Source organism: Pleurodeles waltl, chromosome 7, assembly GCF_031143425.1.
Source record: "Pleurodeles waltl isolate 20211129_DDA chromosome 7, aPleWal1.hap1.20221129, whole genome shotgun sequence".
Classification (NCBI taxonomy): domain Eukaryota; kingdom Metazoa; phylum Chordata; class Amphibia; order Caudata; family Salamandridae; genus Pleurodeles; species Pleurodeles waltl.
This window is the reverse complement of record NC_090446.1, coordinates 145,774,218-145,791,163: the sequence shown is the minus strand read 5'-3', so window position 1 is coordinate 145,791,163 and position 16,946 is coordinate 145,774,218.

Genomic DNA, 16,946 nt, shown 5'->3' with positions numbered 1-16,946 from the left:
GCCAGCAAAACTAGCATTTGAAGTCACTTCAGAAGTCCTGGGTGCAGGTGAAGCTGCAGGGCTCCATAGCAGTGCTGTGTCTGAAGGTTCATGGCAGGCTCCAGGCAGAAAAGTAGTCCTTCCAGGTACAGCAGCAGTCTGGTAGAATGCACAGCAGAAGTGTCCGGCCTCTCATGCCCTGGCTCTTAGCTAGCTGTACTGACAATACAGGGTTGTAAAGCCTATTGTGTAGTGGTAAAGACCAGCTCATTCAGGTGAAAGTGGGTCTGTGTATAGCCCTGACCCCCGCCCCCATCAAGTAAGTGTAGGAAGGTAGCCTCTTTCTAGCCATGTTACCCCCAATTTTGGCCTGTTTGTGAGTATATGTCAGGGTGTTTTTACTGTCTCACTGGGATCCTGCTAGCAAGGGCTCAGTGCTTATAGTGAAAATTCTATGTTGTCAGTGTGTTTGATATGTGTCACTGGGATCCTGTTAACCAAGACCCCAGTGCTCATAGGTTTGAGGCCTAAATGTGTTCCCAGTGTTGTGCCTAACTGTATCACTGAGGCTCTGCGAACCAGAGCCTCAGGGTTTATGCTCTCTCTGCTTTCTAAAATTGTCACTGCAGGCTAGTGACTAATTTTACCAATTCTCATTGGCACACTGGTATATCCATATAATTCCCTTGTATATGGTACTTTGGTACCCAGGGTATTGGGGTTTTCAGGAGATCCCTCTGGGCTGCAGCATTTCTTTTGCCACCCATAGGAAGCTCAGACAATTCTTACACAGGACAGCCACTGCAGCCTGAGTGAAATAACGTCCACGTTATTTCACAGCCATTTTTCACTGCACATAAGAAACTTATAAGTCACCTGTATGTCTAACCCTCACTTGGTGAAGGTTAGGCGCCAAGTTACTTAGTGTGTAGGTACCCTGGCACTAGCTAAGGTGCTCCCACATTGTTCAGGGCAAATTCCCCGGACTTTGTGAGTGCAGGGACACCATTACCCACATGCACTATACATATATCACTACCTATATGTAGCGTCACAATGGTAACTCCGAATATGGCCATGTAACATGTCTAGGATCATGGAATTGTCACCCCAATACCATTCTGGTATTGGGGGGACAATTCCATGCATCCCCGGGTCTCTAGCACAGAACCTGGGTACTAACAAACTGCCTTTCCGGGGTCTCCACTGCAGCTGCTGCTGCTGCTAACCCCTCAGATAGGTTTCTGCCCCCCTGGGGCCTGGCCAGCCTGGTCCCAGGAAGGCAGAACCAAGGATTTCCTCTGAGAGGATGTTACACCCTCTCCCATTGGAAATAGGTGTGAAGGGCTGGGGCAGAGTAGCCTTCCCCATCCTCTGGAAATGTTTTGATGGGCACAGATGCTGTTCATCTCTGCATAACCAGTCTACACCGGTTCAGGGATCCCCCAGACCTGCTCTGGCACGAAACTGGACAAAGGAAAGGGGAGTGACCACTTCCCTGACCAGCACCTCCCAGAGGAGGTGCCCAGAGCTCCTCCAATTTGTCCCAGACCTCTACCATCTTGGATTCAGAGGTGTTGGGGCACAATGGACAGCTCTGAGTGGCTAGTGCCAGCAGGTGACGTCAGAGACCCCTCCTGATAGGTGCTTACCTCTCTTAGTAGCCAAGCCTCCTTTTCAGTAGCCAAACCTCCTTTTCGGGCTATTTAGGGTCTCTCCTCTGGGCTATTACTCAGATAATGACTGCAAGAGCTCACCAGAGTTCCTCTGCACTTCCCTCTCCGACTTCTGCTAAGGATCGACCGCTGACTGCTCCAGGACACTGGCAAAACCCAGACAAAGTAGCAAGACGACTACCAGCAACATTGTAGTGTCTCATCCTGCCGGCTTTCTAGACTTTTTCCTGGTGGCGCATGCTCTGAGGGCTGTCTGCCTTCACCCAGCACTGGAAGCCAAGAAGAAATCTCCTGTGGGTCGACGGAATCTTCCCCATGTTAACGCAGGCACCAACAGACTGCATCACCGCTCCTCTGGGTCCCCTCTCATCCTGACGAGCGTGGTCCCTGGAACACAGGAGCTGGATCCAAGGGACCCCCACAGTCCAGTGGTCCTTCAGTCCAAGTTTGGTGGAGGTAAGTTCTTGCCTCCCGATACCAGACAGAAAACCTGTGTACTGCGTGATTTGCGGCTGCTCCGGCTTCTGTGCACTTCTCCCAGGATTCCTTTGTGCACTGCCTAGCCTGGGTCCCCAGCACTCCGTCCTGCAGTGCTCAACCCCCTGAGTTGGACTCTCCTTTTGTGACTCAGGTTTCACAAATCTTTTAAGTGCCTGCGGGTGCTGCCTGCGTCTGCTGGGGTTCTCTGAGTTGCTAAGTGCCCCCTCTTTCTCCTCCGCCAAGGGGTGACCACCTGGTCCTTCCTGGTCCCCAGCAGCACCCAAAACCTCTACCGCGATCCTTGCAGCTAGCAAGGCTTGTTTCCGGTATTTCTGGGTAGAAACACTTCTGCAACATCCAGCACGCCGTGGGACATCTTCCATCCAAAGGAGAAGTTCCTAGCCCTTTTCGTTGTTGGAGAATCTTTGGCTTCTTCCACCCGGAGGCAGCCTTTTTGCACCTTCATCTTGGGTTTCCTGGGCTCCTGCCCCACCTGGACACTATCGCAACTCTTTGACTTGGTCCCCTTCCTTTTCAGGTCCTCAGGTTCAGGAATCCATCTTCAATGCTTTGCTGGTGCTTGTGGTTCTTGCAGAATCCCCCTATCACAGCTATTGTGTCTTTCTGGGGTAGTAGGGTAACTTTACTCCTACTTTCTAGGGTCTTGGGGTAGGGTATTTTGGACACCCTTACTGTTTTCTCACAGTCCCAGCAACCCTCTACAATCTCCCATAGGTCTGGGGCCCATTCGTGATTCGCATTTCACTTTTGGAGTATATGGTTTGTGTTGCCCCTAGACCTATGTTCACCTACTGCATCCTATTGTGATTCTACATTGTTTGTACTACTTTTCTGACTGTTACTTACCTGTTTTGGGTTTGTGTACATATAACTTGTATATATTACTTACCTCCTAAGTGAGGCTATTCTCTGAGATACTTTTGGCATATTGTCACTAAAATAAAGTACCTTTATTTTTAGTAACTCTGAGTATTGTGTTTTCTTATGATATTGTGCTGCATGATATAAGTGGTATAGTAGGAGCTTTGCATGTCTCCTAGTTCAGCCTAAGCTGCTTTGCCATAGCTACCTTCTATCAGCCTAAGCTGCTAGAAACACCTCTATTCTACTAATAAGGGATAACTGGACCTGGCACAGGGTGTAAGTACCACAAGGTACCCCTATAAGCCAGGCCAGCCTCCTACAGTCAGTTAATGGCTCACTCAGGCTCTAATAATCCCACTATTATGTGACTGTCTGGGAGGAATTCACAAAGTCCTGACAGTTACACTCAGTCATGTGACCTAAGGCAGGCTGCAGGCACAGAGTGCTAAGGGCAGGAAAATGCCAACTTTCCAACTTTCTAAAAGTGCCATTTTCAGACTTCTAATGATAAATGCAACTTTACCATTAAATAGGGTTTATCATTACAAGTTCATAGATACCAAACAAGTTCTGGTTTAGGAATTACACCTTATTTAACATAATAAGGAATCCCAAATGTTATCATATGGGAGGGGTAGGGCTCATATTAGTGAAAAAAGAATTTGAGAGTTTTCACTATTAAGACATGTAAAACTTAAAAATACACGTCCTTCCTTTTAAATACATAGTACCCTGCCATATGGGCTATCTAAGGCCTACCTTAGGGGTGACTTATAGGTAATAAGGGGAATTTAAGCCTTGGCAAAGGTTTTAAATGCCAGGTTGACATGGCAGTGGAACACAGCCTTCAGACAGCAATGGCGGGCCTGGGACATGTTTTAAAGTGCTACTTAAGTGGGGGGCACAATAAGTGCTGCAAGCCCCCTGGTAGCATTTCATTTACAGGCCCTGGGTATATGGTATATCACTCTACAAGAGACTTCGTGTAAATTAAATATGCCAATCAGGTATATGCCAATCTAATCATGTTTCAGGGAGAGACCACAAGCTTTTTAGCGATAGTGCTAAAGTGCACAGAGTCCTAAGGCAAACAAGCTAAAATCCAACAAAACGTAGGAGGAGGAAGGCAAACAGTTTGGGGGTGACCCTGTAGAGAGGGTCATTTCCAACAGACAAGAAGTGAATCATGGGATTTTTTCAAACTGGATTCCAAGCAACATCACAGACAACTCAAGCTTCATTCCCACTGTCTATTTGATGCCACTCAAAACCCCTTTCAACCATCTACAACCTACTACACATATATAATTCCATTATGTTATAAAAGTAAAGTCAGGTTTAGCCTTGGGAATAGAGATGTTAGTCATAAAATACTTACTTTTTAGTTGAAAGAGACTTTTCTTTAGTCACAGAAAAATCATCAACCTAAAATAATAAAAGAAAAACTGAAATAAATAAATGCATAAGACACAAACATGTCATATCTTTCATTAGTGCAGCACACAGTAGATCCGATAATTGAAAAAATAGAAAAGCCCCTAAAAGTTATAGCTTCCTATTCATAGGATGCTTATTAACTCTTAGGGGGTCATTCCGACCCTGGCGGTAAAACCCGCCAGGGCCGTGAACGACGGAAAGCACCGCCAACAGGCTGGCGGTGCTTTCCTGCCCATTCTGACCGCGGCGGTAAAGCCGCGGTCAGAAAAGGGGATCCGGCGGTTTCCCGCCGGATTTCCCCTGGCTGGGCTGAACCTCCATGGCGGCGCTGCAAGCAGCGCCGCCATGGGGATTCCGACCCCCTTCTTGCCAGCCTGTTTCTGGCGGTTTTTACCGCCAGGAACGGGATGGCGGGAACGGGTGTCGTGGGGCCCCTGGGTTGTCCCCTGCACTGCCCATGCCACTGGCATGGGCAGTTCAGGGGCCCCCTAACAGGGCCCCAGCATGATTTTCACTGTCTGCATAGCAGACAGTGAAAATCGCGAAGGGTGCAACTGCACCCGTCGCACCCCTGCAACACCGCCGGCTCCATTCGGAGCCGGCTTCTGTGTTGCAGGGCCTTTCCCGCTGGGCCGGCGGGTGCTCCCTTGGCGGGCGCCCGCCGGCCCAGCAGGAAAGTCAGAATGGCCTCCGAGGTCTTTTGACCGCGGAGCAGCCAAGTGGCGGTTCACGCCAGGCGGGCGGCGCCCGCCGCCCGCCGCCCGCCGGGGTCGGAATGTCCCCCTAAGTGTTCATAACAGTCGGTTCTGCTTTAACTCAATAGAAAACACCAGGAAAAACAAAAGCTACATTTCAGTAATTCATTCTCGTAGGGCCACATGTACGAAGCATTTTGCACGTCGTAAACGCCGAAACGGGCCATTTCCGACGTGCATAATGCAGACCCATTTTTGCGATTCGGTAAAGTATTTACAGAATCGCAAAAAGAGTTTGCGAGTCGCAATTAGGAAGGGGTGTTCCCTTCCTAATTGCGAGTCGCACTCCCTTGTATGATTGTTTTGTGACCGCGAATGCGGTCGCAAAACAATTGCAGTTGTGCTAACCCATTCGCAAACGGGAAGGGGTCCCCATGGCACCCCTTCCCCTTTGTGAATGGCAGCAAAAACATTTTTTCAGAACAGGCAGTGGTTGGACCACTACCTGCTCTGAAAAAATGAAAAGAAAACTTTTCATTTTTTGTTTTTGAAATTAGTCTCCTTTAAGGAAAACGGGCTGCATTTAAAAAAAAAAATGTTTTATTTAAAAGCAGTCAAAGACATGGTGGTCTGCTGTCTCCAGCAGGCCACCATCCCTGTGAGGGCGGCCATTCCCAATGGGGTCGGAAATTGCACCTACCTCATGAATATTCATGAGGTAGGTCATTTGCGACCCCCTTGCGAATCGCTAACAGTGTCATTGACACTGTTGAACATAAGGTTTTGCGACTCGCAAATTGCAAGTCAGTCTGACTCGCTATTTGCGAGTCGCAAATCCTATATTTCATACATGTGGCCCATAGTCTGCAAAGTACACCAGCTATCAATAAGCATTGGCAAAGTCAACAGCTATTGCCTTTGCTTATGTTTTTAACCATGATGTGCTGCAGTGCAGCATGACCAAAAAAACCAGGCACCATGAGGGAGTCGATGCTTCATTTTGTAGGCATGCACGTTTGCTTAATGCACATTCATGTGTCCACAAAAGAACACTTTTTTAACCAACCCAAGATCGATCAGTATTTAAATAAAGGAGCATGAAAGCACTGTTTTAAACCATTGAGTAAAAGCGATTTAATTTAAAAAAAAATGAATGAGTGGGTTGTGCAGGTGATTTGGGAAGGAGACAGGTTTTGTTAACATGACAGGCAGGCTGGGGAGAAGCAACAAGAGGGAGAGAACACTGGCGATATGAAGCACAGGGGCAGAAGCACACAGGCGAGCGATAACAACACCAGCAAGGGTGAGGGTAGAGTAATAAAATAAGAAGCAGCCAAATGAGAGTGACAGGAAAGCCAGCCAATGATAAGCAATGGGTGGGCTGCAAGCCCTAATAAGTTCTTGACAGGCCCCCAATATATTTCTTTCGCAACAAGAAAGCACGGGCTGTCTGGTAGGCTTGACCTAAAAAGCCCAATCAAAATTTCCATTGCAGGATGAGGTCTGTAATTTAGTCCTAAATGTCTTCTCATTCCACTTGAGTTAAGCCGAAAATGTTTTGCCCCTGATATAGTACTCTATAGGACATCATCAGGACTAGGGACATTAACCTATAGCAGCTGAGGGAACTGTGTGAGTAGAATGCAGTGATGTATTAAGTAGGGCACCTAACAACCTCAAAAGTGAGTGCTACACCGAGAGCTAGAAAGACTATGGGGGTTATTTCAACTTTGGAGGAGGTGTTAATCCGTCCCAAAAGTGACGGTAAAGTGACGGATATACCACCAGGCGTATTACGAGTTCCATATGATATAATGGACTCGTAATACGGCTGGTGGTATATCCGTCACTTTACCGCCACTTTTGGGACGGATTAACACCTCCTCCAAAGTTGTAATAACCCCCTATGTTATTTGAGTACTGAGACACAGTGGAAATTCTTCAAAAGTTACTGAAGAAGTCAAATGAGCAAAGATGGGACAGGATTATCACTGTTCATAAGTGAAAGAAAGAAAAAATTTGATTTATAAACATTAAAAAATATGGGGGGTCATTCTGACCCTGGCGGTCCATGACCGCCATGGCGGAGGGCAGCGGAAGCACCGCCAACAGGCTGGCGGTGCTTCCTGGGCAATTCTGACTGCGGCGGTAAAGCCGCGGTCTGAAAAGGGGAGCCGGCGGTTTCCCGCCGGTTTCCTGCTGGCCCAGGGAATCCGCCATGGCGGCGCTGCTTGCAGCACTGCCATGGGGATTCCGACCCCCTTCCCGCCAGCCTGTCACCGCCAGAACCAGGATGGCGGGAACGGGTGCCGTGGGGCCCCTGGGGGCCCCTGCACTGACCATGCCAGTGGCATGGGCAGTGCAGGGGCCACCTAACAGGGCCCCACAAAGATTTTCACTGTCTGCTTTGCAGACAGTGAAAATCCCGACGGGTGCCAACTGCACCCGTCGCACCCCTGCAACTCCGCCGGCTCCATTCGGAGCCGGCTTCATTTTTGAAGGGGCTTTCCCGCTGGGCCGGCCGGCGGGCCTTCTGGCGGTCGCCCGCCGGCCCAGCGGGAAAGCCGGAATGGCCGCCGCGGTCTTTTGACCGTGGAGCGGTCTTTCGGCGGGAACCGCTTGGCGGGCGGCGACCGCCGCGGTCAGAATGACCGCCATTGACTCTTTGGAGAGTGAAGCCACTGCTACTATTTCTCCTCATCACCAAATGGCGTGAGGACTGCAAAGGTAATATTGAATAATGCCTGAAATATTTCTAGTTATTGTTTATAATGTTTTAATACATGTGCTTTCTTTTAAAGGAATCAAATATTTGCATTTAGACCTCAGGGGTGGATTAGACATTAAAACTAATCATTTCCCCACAGCACGGTTTTTAATCATGACAGGGGTCTGATTTTGATTAAATATGAGCTTTGCAGACCCCTAGCCATTTTTAACCTCACACACTCATACCGTCCTATACCAATCCCACATTCCAGCACTCAACGACCGGCACCTCTATATCTAAAAAGATCTCTGGCAAAGAGCCTCTGTGAGGGTCCCGTCAGGCATTGCAGTGCCGGCCTGATGAGGAGCAAAAGCCAGATGATGAAGCATATCAACATTGGGTGAGTGAGGGCTCTTGTTCAAAAGAAAGCAGACTCACAGGACCTATCTTTTATTCATTGTACTTATACATTATTTTCTGTTTGGAACTGTGTACCCTTTTGTTTTTTCATAGTTTGATGGGAGTACAGTACACAGGACCAATTATTTTTAATACTCCCCTCTGGAATAGCCCTTCTCTGTTTGTTTTGATGTGTCAATTTCACCAGCGCTGCGTCGATTTTTCTGCTACTCGACTCCGGTGCGTGGATGATTTTCACTCTGGCTCTGCCAACTTCTTCTTCATCCAGAGGCCCAGGGACTGGATGTGGCACCACTTGGCAAGTCAAGGGGTCTCAGCAAGAGAGCCCAAGTGCTGGCACATTAAGGGGGTCATTACAACCCTGGGGGACGGTGTTAAAGCGGCGGTAAGACCGCCAACAGGCCGGCGGTAAAAAAATTGGAATTATGACCGTGGCTCCAACAAAGACAGCCACTTTAACACTTCGACCGCCACGGCAGTACAGATAAACAGCGCGGCGGTCACCGCCAACAGACAGGCGGAAGACAATGTACCGCCCACAGTATCACAACCTACCAATCCGCCACCTTTTCCGGGGTGGATTCACTGCGGATAAAAACACGATGGAAACAGCCATTTCAAAGTGAAAACGCTCACCTCTACACACTCCACGAGAAAGGAGGGCACCATGGATCCGAAACTCCATATTCTTCCTGCACTAGTCTTCCTGCTCCTATACGATGATCATCAACGCCGGCAGCGAAGACAACGGTGAGTACTGCACCTACGACATAGAGGAGGGGAGGCAAAAGACAGGGACACACACAACCAACATACCAACCCCCACCCCGACCCTCACCCACTACAACACACACACCAATGCATATCCAAACATTACAGTGACAACCCCCCCTGAGGAATGCAAAGACAAAAGGAAATGAGTGGAACCATGGTAATATATCAAACTACAGTAACCAAATATATACAGATATATATATACACATTAAACAAAATATACATCACGATTAGTAGTGCAGGTAATGCACTATTCATTGTCCGTGGACCACTGGGCCCAAAATGCATGGGCGAGGCCCACACCAGATACCTGATCAAAACAGAGAGAACACTGCTGGGGCATCAGATAGAAATACAACAGGCACCTCAGTGGGAAGGGAAGGGGGGGCACCTCAGCCGGATGAGTGCACCACGCCAGATCCACGAGGGGGCTCCATGCCCATTGATGTATCCTGGTTAGTGCAAAGCCACAGTCTCTCAAGTCTCTACAGTGGGTGGTTTGCCCACTGTACCATCCTGGGGAGTGCAAAGCCACAGTCTCTCAAGTCTCTACAGTGGGTGGGTTGCCCACTGTACCATCCTGGGGAGTGCAAAGCCACAGTCTCTCAAGTCTCACAAGTGGGTGGGTTGCCCACTATACCATCCTGGGGAGTGCAAAGCCACAGTCTCTCAAGTCTCTACAGTGGGTGGGTTGCCCACTGCCATATCCTGGAGAGTGCAAAGCCACAGTCTCTCAAGTCTCTACAGTGGGTGGTTTGCCCACTATACCATCCTGGGGAGTGCAAAGCCACAGTCTCTCAAGTCTCACAAGTGGGTGGTTTGCCCACTGTACCATACTGGGGAGTGCAAAGCCACAGTCTCTCAAGTCTCTACAGTGGGTGGGTTGCCCACTGCCATATCCTGGGGAGTGCAAAGCCACAGTCTCTCAAGTCTCTACAGTAGGTGGTTTCCCACTGTATCATCCTGGGGAGTGCAAAGCCACAGTCTCTCAAGTGGATTACAGTCTCCACAGGTTCTGGAGGGGGACTGGTGCTCAGAGTGCTTCATCCTGTGAAGGACAGACGGAGTGGATACATTTCTCCACTGGTTCTGGAGGGGGAATGGTGCCCAGAGTGCTTCATCCTGTGAAGGACAGACGGAGTGGATGCAGGTCTCCACTGGTTCTGGAGGTGGACTGGTGCCCAGAGTGCTTCATCCTGTGAAGGACAGATGGAGTGGATGCATGTCTCCACTGGTTTTGGAGGGGGACTGGTGCCCAGAGTGCTCCATCCTGTGAAGGACAGACGGAGTGGATGCATGTCTCCACTGGTTCTGGAGGGGGACTGGTGCCCAGAGTGCATCACTCACCCCGTGACGGTCCCAGTTGCGTCACTGCCCCTGCCACCCATGGGCTAGCGGTGCTTGCGTTGGCGGTCTTTGCCCTGTTCAGCGGTGCTTGCTTTGTTCAGCGGTGCTTGCCATGGCGGTCTTTGCCCTCTTCAGCGGTGCTTGAGTTTGCAGTTTCTGACCTGTTCAGTGGTGCTTGCCCTGTTCAGCTGTGCTTGTCCTGTTCAGCAGAGCTTGCCATGGCGGTCCTTCATTGCCCAGCTGGGCGGGGGCTGGCGGTCCTTTATTGGGCAGCTGGGCTGTGGCTGGCGGTGGCCTCCTGGGCACTGACTCTGGCGGTGGCCTCCTGGCCAGTGATGATCGGGCTGCTCTCCTGGGCATTGACTCTGGCGGTGGCCTCCTGGCCAGTGACGATCTGGATGCCCTCCTGGGCACTGACTCTGGCGGTGGCCTCCTGGCCAGTGACGATTGGGCTGGCGGTGGCCTCCTGGGCAGCGGGGATGATGGCGGTCTTCTCCGCCCTGCTGCTCCTCCCAGACTTTGGCGTTTTCTTCTGCCCCTTCCCCACCTTGGGAAGAGTCGACACTCTCCCCGGGACCCTTGTGAGCGGCTTTGCTGGCTGGAGGCTTCATCCTCTCCCGCCGGGCACTGTACAACTTCTGGTGCTTCACGGGGGGGAACTGGCTGTGCTGTGGCTCCGTGTCACACTGGCTGTCCTGGTGGCCGGTGCACGCCACATACCTGTAACAACAGGCACCACTGGTTCTGGAGATTTTTTGGCTAAGGCGCTAGTACGGGACCTATGATTTGGAGAGGGGGGGTGGGAAACAGGTCAAGCTTGGTCAGGAAAAGTTTCTTAGGAACACTGGGATGGGTAGCTGGAGGGGTTTTGGGAGTGGAGGAAGAGGTAGTGGTTGTAGGCGGTGTACGTTTGGTGACTTTGGGTGAAGGTGCATGCACTGGAGGCTGTCGTGAGGTGGATGGCTGTTGGGTGGGTGTGTGCCTGCGTTTGTGTATCTTCGAAGGGGGCGTCACAGATACACTGGGAGAGGACACAGGGGACGTGTAAATGGTAGTGGGGGTGGTGAGTGCACATGAGCGTGGTGTAGTGGTGGGTGTGCTGGTGCTGGACGTAGTGGCTGTAGTGGTAGTGCATGCAGATGAGAGTGTAGACGACACTGGGAGTGAGGAGGGAGACGACGAGGAGGGGGACACAGTGGAGGCAGTGAATGTTGCTGTGTCTGAATGTGTGTGATGCTTGCGTGAGTGCCTGAGGGATGTGTGGTGCTTATGTTTGCCTGAGCTTCCCTTGTGTGTTGACGTGTGTGCATGCTGGTCTGATGGTGTGCTTGGGATAGACTGGGGTACAGGGGATTGGGTCTGGGTGGAGGAAGTTGGAGGGGGGAGGCTAGAGACAGGGACAATGGCTGCCATCAGTGCTGAGGCCAGAGTTTGCAGGGTTCGATGAAGAGCAGCCTGACCAGAATGAATGCCCTCCAGGAATGCATTTGTGTGTTGCAATTCCCTTTCTACACCCTGGATGGCATTCAAAATGGTAGACTGCCCAACAGTGAGTGACCTGAGGAGGTCAATGGCCTCCTCACTGAGAGCAGCAGAGGTGACAGGGGCAGGGGCTGAGGTGCCTGGGGCGAAGGTGATGCCCACCCTCCTGGGTGAGCGGGCATGGGGCGAAGGCTGAGGGGCTGCTGGGAGGGTGGTGCTGGTAGGGGGGGTGGCGGCTGTACCTGTAGAAGTGGGGGGCACAGATTTTGCCGCCACCACAAGGGAGCTCCCATCGGAGGACGAGTCCGTGTCGCTGGTTGCAGATCCTGTGACCGCCGTGAAGCTCCCCTCGCCCTCCGTCCCACTGGTGTATTCCGAGTCCGTGGTGTGGCCCTCCATGGCCATGTGGGATGCAGCTCCCTCGTGCTCCGGTGCCACTGTACCTCCGCCTGATGATGCACACAAGAACAGGGAGACCACAAAAAAGGGGGGGGGGGGGCGACAGAAGAAAGACAGGTTGAGTGCATGCCTTCCCGCTACTGTTGACGGACAATACAGACACAGAAGCCCCCTGCACTACACTGCGCTTTTGGGCTCTACAGATGCAATTCCTGGGATATGTCCTACATGGCTATGGTCGACATCTGCACACATAGATGACACAGGGGCATGTATACCTGTACTTGGCACTCTACAGAGGTGGGGTGGGGTGCCACATGGCCTGCATTACGGAGGGGCCTAGCCCACGGAACTCGCCCTGGCCTAGTGTAGGAGGCTGGACTGGCTTGTAGTGAGTACCAAGGGGTACTTGCACCTTGCACCAGGCCCAGTTATCCCTTATTAGTGTATAGGGTGTCTAGCAGCTTAGGCTGATAGATAATGGTAGCTTAGCAAAGCAGCTCAGGCTGAACTAGGAGACGTGTGAAGCTACTACAGTACCACTTAGTGTCATATGCACAATATCACAAGAAAACACAATACACAGTTATACTAAAAATAAAGGTACTTTATTTTTATGACAATATGCCAAAGTATCTTAGAGTGTACCCTCAGTGAGAGGATAGGAAATATACACAAGATATATATACACAATAGCAAAAATATGCAGTATAGTCTTAGAAAACAGTGCAAACAATGTATAGTTACAATAGGATGCAATGGGGAAACATAGGGATAGGGGCAACACAAACCATATACTCCAGAAGTGGAATGCGAACCACGAATGGACCCCAAACCTATGTGACCTTGTAGAGGGTCGCTGGGACTATTAGAAAATAGTGAGAGTTAGCAAAATAACCCTCCCCAAGACCCTGAAAAGTGAGTGCAAAGTGCACCAAAGTTCCCCTAAGGACAAAATAGTCGTGTTAGAGGGAGAATGCAAGGAAAACACAAATCAGCAATGCAACAACGATGGATTCCTGTCTGAGGGTACCTGTGGAACAAGGGGACCAAGTCCAAAAGTCACAAGCAGCTCGGAGATGGGCAGATGCCCAAGAAATGCCAGCGGTTGGTGCAAAGAAGCTCTTACTAGGCTGAAGAACTGTGAATACTGCAGGAACGACAAGGGCTAGAGACTTCCCCTTTGGAGGATGGATCCCCCACGCCTTGGAGAGTCGTGCAGAAGTGTTTTCCCGCCGGATGGACGCCAACAAGCCTTGCTACAAGCAAATCGTGCATTTGGCGTTTTTGGACGCTGCTGGGGCCCAGGAGGGACCAGGAGGTCGCAAATTGGACCTGCAGAGAGAGGGGACGTCGAGCAAGACAAAGAGCCCTCACTGAAGCAGGTAGCACCCGGAGAAGTGCCAGAAACAGGCACTACGAGGATGCGTGAAACGGTGCTCGCCGAAGTTGCACAAAGGAGTCCCACGTCGCCGGAGACCAACTTAGAAAGTCGTGCAATGCAGGTTAGAGTGCCGTGGACCCAGGCTTGGCTGTGCACACAGGATTTCCGCCGGAAGTGCACAGGGGCCGGAGCAGCTTGCAAAGTTGCGGTTCCCAGCAATGCAGCCCAGCGAGGTGAGGCAAGGACTTACCTCCACCAAACTTGGGCTGAAGAGTCACTGGACTGTGGGGGTCACTTGGACGGTGTCGCTGGATTCGAGGGACCTCGCTCGTCGTGCTGAGAGGAGACCCAAGGGACCGGAGATGCAGCTTTTTGGTGCCTGCGGTTGCAGGGGGAAGATTCCGTCGACCCACGGGAGATTTCTTCGGATCTTCTGGTGCAGAGAGGAGGCAGACTACCCCCACAGCATGCACAAGCAGGAAAACAGTCGAGAAGGCGGCAGGATCAGCGTTACAGAGTTGCAGTAGTCGTCTTTGCTACTATGTTGCAGGTTTGCAGGCTTCCAGCGCGGTCAGCGGTCGATTCCTTATCAGAAGGTGAAGAGGGAGATGCAGAGGAACTCGGCTGAGCTCATGCATTCGTTATCTAACGTTTCCCCAGAGACAGAGACCCTAAATAGCCAGAAAAGAGGGTTTGGCTACCTAGGAGAGAGGAAAGGCTACTAACACCTGAAGGAGCCTATCACAAGGAGTCTCTGACGTCACCTGGTGGCACTGGCCACTCAGAGCAGTCCAGTGTGCCAGCAGCACCTCTGTTTCCAAGATGGCAGAGGTCTGGAGCACACTGGAGGAGCTCTGGACACCTCCCAGGGGAGGTGCAGGTCAGGGGAGTGGTCACTCCCCTTTCCTTTGTCCAGTTTCGCGCCAGAGCAGGGGCTAAGGGGTCCCTGAACCGGTGTAGACTGGCTTATGCAGAATTGGGCACCTCTGTGCCCAACAAAGCATTTCCAGAGGCTGGGGGAGGCTACTCCTCCCCTGCCTTCACACCATTTTCCAAAGGGAGAGGGTGTCACACCCTCTCTCAGAGGAAGTTCTTTGTTCTGCCATCCTGGGCCAGGCCTGGCTGGACCCCAGGAGGGCAGATGCCTGTCTGAGGGGTTGGCAGCAGCAGCAGCTGCAGAGAAACCCCAGGAAGGGCAGTCTGGCAGTACCAGGGTCTGTGCTACAGACCACTGGGATCATGGAATTGTACCAACAATGCCAGGATGGCATAGAGGGGGCAATTCCATGATCATAGACATGTTACATGGCCATATTCGGAGTTACCATGGTGAAGCTACATATAGGTAGTGACCTATATGTAGTGCACGCGTGTAATGGTGTCCCCGCACTCACAAAGTTCAGTGAATTGGCTCTGAACAATGTGGGGGCACCTTGGCTAGTGCCAGGGTGCCCTCACACTAAGTAACTTTGCACCTAACCTTTACCAGGTAAAGGTTAGACATATAGGTGACTTATAAGTTACTTAAGTGCAGTGTAAAATGGCTGTGAAATAACGTGGACGTTATTTCACTCAGGCTGCAGTGGCAGGCCTGTGTAAGAATTGTCAGAGCTCCCTATGGGTGGCAAAAGAAATGCTGCAGCCCATAGGGATCTCCTGGAACCCCAATACCCTGGGTACCTCAGTACCATATACTAGGGGATTATAAGGGTGTTCCAGTAAGCCAATGTAAATTGGTAAAAATGGTCACTAGCCTGTCAGTGACAATTTGGAAAGAAATGAGAGAGCATAACCACTGAGGTTCTGATTAGCAGAGCCTCAGTGAGACAGTTAGTCACTACACAGGTAACACATACAGGCACACTTATGAGCACTGGGGCCCTGGGTTACCAGGGTCCCAGTGACACATACAACTAAAACAACATATATACAGTGAAAAATGGGGGTAACATGCCAGGCAAGATGGTACTTTCCTACACAACCCCCCCCCAAACGAAGGACAATAAGACTAGCCATTACCTGATGAGTCTTCATTGTCTAAGTGGAAATATCTGGAGAGTCCATCTGCATTGGAGTGGCTACTCCCAGGTCTATGTTCCACTGTATAGTCCATTCCCTGTAGGGATATGGACCACCTCAACAATTTAGGATTTTCACCTTTCATTTGTTTTAGCCAAAGTAGAGGTTTGTGGTCTGTCTGAACAATGAAGTGAGTGCCAAACAGGTATGGCCTCAACTTCTTCAGAGCCCAGACCACAGCAAAGGCCTCCCTCTCAATGGCAGACCAACGCTTTTCTCTAGGGGTCAACCTTCTACTAATAAAAGCAACAGGTTGATCCTGGCCCTCAGAATTAAGTTGTGATAGGACTGCCCCTACTCCTAATTCAGATGCATCAGTTTGGACATAGAATTTTTTAGAGTAACAAGGGCTTTTCAGGACAGGTGCAGAGCACATGGCCTGCTTCAGCTCCTCAAAAGCTTTCTGACAGTTTGCTGTCCATAATACCTTTTTAGGCATTTTCTTGGATGTGAGGTCATTAAGAGGGGCTGCAATGGAGCCATAGTTCTTAATGAACCTCCTGTAATACCCAGTGAGGCCTAGGAAGGCTCTCACCTGAGTCTGAGTGGTAGGGGGAATCCAATCAATAATAGTTTGGATTTTCCCCTGAAGTGGTGCAATCTGTTCTCCACCAACAAGGTGTCCCAGATAAACCACCTTACCCTGCCCTATCTGGCACTTTGAAGCCTTGATAGTGAGGCCTGCCTTTTGCAGGGCCTCCAAAACTTTCCAAAGGTGGACCAGGTGATCATCCCAGCTGGAGCTAAAGACAGCTATATCATCCAAATATGCTGCACTGAAAGCTTCCAGCCCTTGCAGGACTGTGTTCACCAACCTCTGAAAAGTGGCAGGTGCATTTTTCAAACCAAAAGGCATTACAGTAAACTGGTAATGTCCTCCAATGGTAGAAAATGCAGTCTTAGGTTTAGCATCTTCTGACATTTTGATCTGCCAATACCCTGCAGTCAAATCAAAAGTGCTTAGATACTTGGCAGATGCCAGTGTATCTATTAGCTCATCTGCCCTGGGTATAGGGTGAGCATCTGTTTTGGTTACCAAGTTGAGACCTCTATAGTCTACACAAAACCTCATTTCCTTCTTTCCATCTTTAGAATTGGGTTTTGGTACCAGTACCACAGGAGAAGCCCATGGACTGTCAGAGTGCTCAACCACTCCTAGTTCCAACATCTTCTGAACTTCTTGCTTTATGCAGTCCCTG